Here is a 5,059-nt window from a genome sequence, read left to right on the forward strand (position 1 = left end):
GAGAGAAGGACAGAGAGAGAGAAGGACAGAGAGAGAGAAGGACAGAGAGAGAGAAGGACAGAGAGAGAGAAGGACAGAGAGAGAGAAGGACAGAGAGAGAGAAGGACAGAGAGAGAGAAGGACAGAGAGAGAGAAGGACAGAGAGAGAGAAGGACAGAGAGAGAGAAGGACAGAGAGAGAGAAGGACAGAGAGAGAGAAGGACAGAGAGAGAGAAGGACAGAGAGAGAGAAGGACAGAGAGAGAGAAGGACAGAGAGAGAGAAGGACAGAGAGAGAGAAGGACAGAGAGAGAGAAGGACAGAGAGAGAGAAGGACAGAGAGAGAGAAGGACAGAGAGAGAGAAGGACAGAGAGAGAGAAGGACAGAGAGAGAGAAGGACAGAGAGAGAGAAGGACAGAGAGAGAGAAGGACAGAGAGAGAGAAGGACAGAGAGAGAGAAGGACAGAGAGAGAGAAGGACAGAGAGAGAGAAGGACAGAGAGAGAGAAGGACAGAGAGAGAGAAGGACAGAGAGAGAGAAGGACAGAGAGAGAGAAGGACAGAGAGAGAGAAGGACAGAGAGAGAGAAGGACAGAGAGAGAGAAGGACAGAGAGAGAGAAGGACAGAGAGAGAGAAGGACAGAGAGAGAGAAGGACAGAGAGAGAGAAGGACAGAGAGAGAGAAGGACAGAGAGAGAGAAGGACAGAGAGAGAGAAGGACAGAGAGAGAGAAGGACAGAGAGAGAGAAGGACAGAGAGAGAGAAGGACAGAGAGAGAGAAGGACAGAGAGAGAGAAGGACAGAGAGAGAGAAGGACAGAGAGAGAGAAGGACAGAGAGAGAGAAGGACAGAGAGAGAGAAGGACAGAGAGAGAGAAGGACAGAGAGAGAGAAGGACAGAGAGAGAGAAGGACAGAGAGAGAGAAGGACAGAGAGAGAGAAGGACAGAGAGAGAGAAGGACAGAGAGAGAGAAGGACAGAGAGAGAGAAGGACAGAGAGAGAGAAGGACAGAGAGAGAGAAGGACAGAGAGAGAGAAGGACAGAGAGAGAGAAGGACAGAGAGAGAAGGACAGAGAGAGAAGGACAGAGAGAGAAGGACAGAGAGAGAAGGACAGAGAGAGAAGGACAGAGAGAGAGAAGGACAGAGAGAGAAGGACAGAGAGAGAGAAGGACAGAGAGAGAGAAGGACAGAGAGAGAGAAGGACAGAGAGAGAAGGACAGAGAGAGAAGGACAGAGAGAGAAGGACAGAGAGAGAAGGACAGAGAGAGAAGGACAGAGAGAGAAGGACAGAGAGAGAAGGACAGAGAGAGAAGGACAGAGAGAGAAGGACAGAGAGAGAAGGACAGAGAGAGAAGGACAGAGAGAGAAGGACAGAGAGAGAAGGACAGAGAGAGAAGGACAGAGAGAGAAGGACAGAGAGAGAAGGACAGAGAGAGAAGGACAGAGAGAGAAGGGGAGAGAGAGAAGGGGAGAGAGAGAAGGGGAGAGAGAGAAGGGGAGAGAGAGAAGGGGAGAGAGAGAAGGGGAGAGAGAGAGAGGCAGAGACAGAAAAAGACAGAGAGAGTGGGGGGAGAGAGAGAGAATAACAGAGAGAGGCAGAGAGATAGAGAGAGAGAGAGAGAAAGAAAATGACAGAGCGGGGATCGAGGCAGAGAAAGATAGAGGAACAGAGAGTGAGAGAAAAAGACAGAGCGAGGGGGAGAGAGAATGTGAGGGGGTCTCCTGCCAGAAAGTGGGACGTGTGTCGGTGAGGGTCCTGCAGGGTGTTTGGGTGATGTGCCTGTCATGGTTGAATAGCTGCCAGTGTGTGTGACCTGTGGGTTGTGGGTGTGCGGCTTGTGACAGTGGTAATGTGTGAGGGTGAGGGGAAGCATCTGATTGAAAGAGTTTATTGGTGGGTGGGAGATGGGGGCCCCCCCTTGCTGGTGAGAAGCCATTAAACAGCCCAGAGAGGCCTGGCTGCTCGCAGGAATCGGGTAAATCACCAGGCAGGACCAATCCACTCTCTGCCTCTCTCCCCCCCCACTCTCTGCCCCTCTCTCTTTTTCACTCTCTCTGTCCCCCTCTCTCCTTCTGCCTCTCACCCTCTCTGTCTTTCTCTCTCTGACTCTCTCCCCGCTCTGCCTTTTCTCTCTCTCTCTCTCTCTGCCTCTCGCCCCCCTCTCTCTCTGTCCTTTTCTCTCTCTCTCTCTCTGTTGTCTCTGTGAATTTCTCGATTGAAAAGTACTCAGGTACGGTACGGCCCGTGTGTGTCTCAGTATCGGCTCCTGTACATGTACAGCACACAGTGGGTAAAAGGGAATGATTCACTGAGAGATTGCAATGTTGAGTGTAACGTTTATTTGAGGGGTTCAGTCCCTAAACGGGCTGTGTTTTGACAGACACTTTTTAAAGTAAGGAGTTGAGTTTAGTTTAGGGAGGTGGGTACAATCCGTGTCTGGGACTCACTGGCCCTGTGAAATATTGAATTTTGCTCACAATATGGTGTGTTTGGATTAATGGGGGACAAGGTTTAACTGCACTGGGCTGGATTGTTTTATAAATCTCTCATTGACTGGGTCTTTCCGACCAGGATGGGAGCTGCTTCTCTCTCTCTCTCTCTGTAAACACCCTGAGGCAGTGAAACACTCTCTGACAAACTGTTCACACGAACCAACCCATCAGACATGGGGAATATACAAAAAACTGGGACTGGAAATGAGCCTCCCACCAACAGAACAGAGAGAAGGAGGAAATCATCACACCTTCAAGATCTGGATCGGTTTTGTCTTTGGAGCAGGTTCTGGTTAATTTTACTGCTTTAAAGTTATGTTATGGGACCAGTGAGACTGAGAGACACACACACACACACAGACAGACACACACACACACAGACTGTACAGTCAGGAGACACGTGTCCCTTGTACAGACATTGGGTTTGAATTGAGCTGAGCTGTGCCACAAATGAATATGGGATTAAAATCTCAAATTCCAATCAGTTTGCTCCCGAGCTTCCCCATGTGTCTGTGTGGTTCCATTACAATACAATTTCACATGGGGGCCCAAAATGGCTTCGGAATTAACACGATTTCTTTCTGAGTTGTCGGTGACCTTTTCAAAAATTAAACTTCAAACTAAGAAAACATTTGGAGGCTGTTTTCACATTTCGGCCCTCTGCGTGCTGCAGGACGCTCCTGAAAGTGCTTTTAATTTCAATTAAGACCCGAGATATGTCACATTGTCAGCCTCTGAATAATAGTTTGATCCACTTTGTGTTATTTCTGAAAAGTTGCACTTGCAATGAACGAAGGGAGGAATTTGGGATCGAACAGATGGTGATATTCTGTTGGACGGTCGGTACTGAGGGAGCGCTGCACTGTCAGACGGTCAGTGTGTGTCTCAGTGTCAGCTCCTGTACAATGGCCCAGTGATCCCCCAGTGTCCCCAGAATGTCCAGTGATCCCCCAGTGTCCCCAGAATGTCCCAGTGATCCTCCAGTGTCCCCAGAATGTCCCAGTGATCCCAGAGTAACCCAGACATTACTCACATGACCCCCATCGGGTCCAGGCTGCGGTGAAGGTCTCAGTCAGTCAGTCCCCAGCGGAGAGAACGATTCTTGGCCCAGGATTCCCCTCATCCTCCTCCTTCTCACAAAATGTCTCTTTCCTGGATCATCTCCTTGCAGCATTTCATCGAAAAGTTTCCTGAGGGGAGAGAGAGAGAGAGAGAGAGAGAGAGGGAATTGATTACAACACAAAAGCAAGGGATTAAAAAGGCACAGCAAGAGCCCAGAGCTCCCTCCCTCCCATTCCCTCTCCAGTTACACTGACAATCCCTCAGCACCAACACTGAGACACAAATCCCGATTACAAACCAGAGAATCTGAAGAGAGAGAAAAGTTGGGAGAGAGACAGAGAGAGAAATACACCCAGGACAGGCTGGAGGACCCCGGCAGACTGAGAGATTGTCCCCGCCCCTGGGGAGGGTTTGGGATGAGACACACGGCCATCCCCTCCCCCCGGGGAGCTCCCTGCTTCAGCCTTTGAGATATTAGACTGAATCTCAATGGGTCTCCCTCAGGGACCTGTCCGTTCTCATGTTAATCCAGGGACAGCCCAGGACAGGACTGGTTTGACCAGGAGACCTGTCTGCTGGAATGAGCCACATTTCAAGGACCTATTTTACTGATTTGAAACCCTCACAGCCTGTCTCCCCCTCTCTCCTCACCCCAAACCGAATCCCCCCCACCCTCAGCCTGTCTCCCCCCTCTTCCCTCACCCCAAACCGAGTCCCCCCCACCCTCAGCCTGTCTCCCCCTCTTCCCTCACCCCAAACCGAGTCCCCCCCACCCTCAGCCTGTCTCCCCCTCTTCCCTCACCCCAAACCGAATCCCCCCCACCCTCAGCCTGTCTCCCCCTCTTCCCTCACCCCAAACCGAGTCCCCCCACCCTCAGCCTGTCTCCCCCTCTTCCCTCACCCCAAACCGAGTCCCCCACCCTCAGCCTGTCTCCCCCTCTTCCCTCACCCCAAACCGAGTCCCCTCCACCCTCAGCCTGTCTCCCCCTCTTCCCTCACCCCAAACCGAGTCCCCCCACCCTCAGCCTGTCTCCCCCTCTTCCCTCACCCCAAACCGAGTCCCCTCCACCCTCAGCCTGTCTCCCCCTCTTCCCTCACCCCAAACCGAGTCCCCTCCACCCTCAGCCTGTCCTCCCCTCTTCCCTCACCCCAAACCGAGTCCCCCCCACTCCCTCAGGCCTGTCTCCCCCTCTTCCCTCACCCCAAACCGAGTCCCCCCACCCTCAGCCTGTCTCCCCCTCTCCCTCACCCCAAACCGAGTCCCCCCCACCCTCAGCCTGTCTCCCCCTCTTCCCTCACCCCAAACCGAGTCCCCCCACCCTCAGCCTGTCTCCCCCTCTTCCCTCACCCCAAACCGAGTCCCCCCCCACCCTCAGCCTGTCTCCCCCCTCTCCCTCACCCCAAACCGAGTCCCCCCCACCCTCAGCCTGTCTCCCCCTCTTCCCTCACCCCAAACCGAGTCCCCCCCACCCTCAGCCTGTCTCCCCCTCTTCCCTCACCCCAAACCGAGTCCCCCCCACCCTCA

The 5,059-nt window shown here is 53.0% G+C and overlaps 1 protein-coding gene across 1 annotated transcript in view; it reads right to left on the minus strand.

Annotated features, from left to right (window-relative positions):
* Positions 1 to 3,750, minus strand: part of LOC137314443 (zinc finger protein 271-like) — a 21,003-nt gene extending 17,253 nt beyond the window's left edge. The window contains exon 1 of the mRNA XM_067979794.1: positions 3,506 to 3,750. The gene's annotated coding sequence lies outside the window, so the exon portion shown is untranslated. The remainder of the gene's footprint in view (positions 1 to 3,505) is intronic.
* Positions 3,751 to 5,059: the final 1,309 nt, after the last annotated feature.

This window comes from Heptranchias perlo, unplaced genomic scaffold (assembly GCF_035084215.1).
Source record: "Heptranchias perlo isolate sHepPer1 unplaced genomic scaffold, sHepPer1.hap1 HAP1_SCAFFOLD_509, whole genome shotgun sequence".
NCBI lineage: Eukaryota > Metazoa > Chordata > Chondrichthyes > Hexanchiformes > Hexanchidae > Heptranchias > Heptranchias perlo.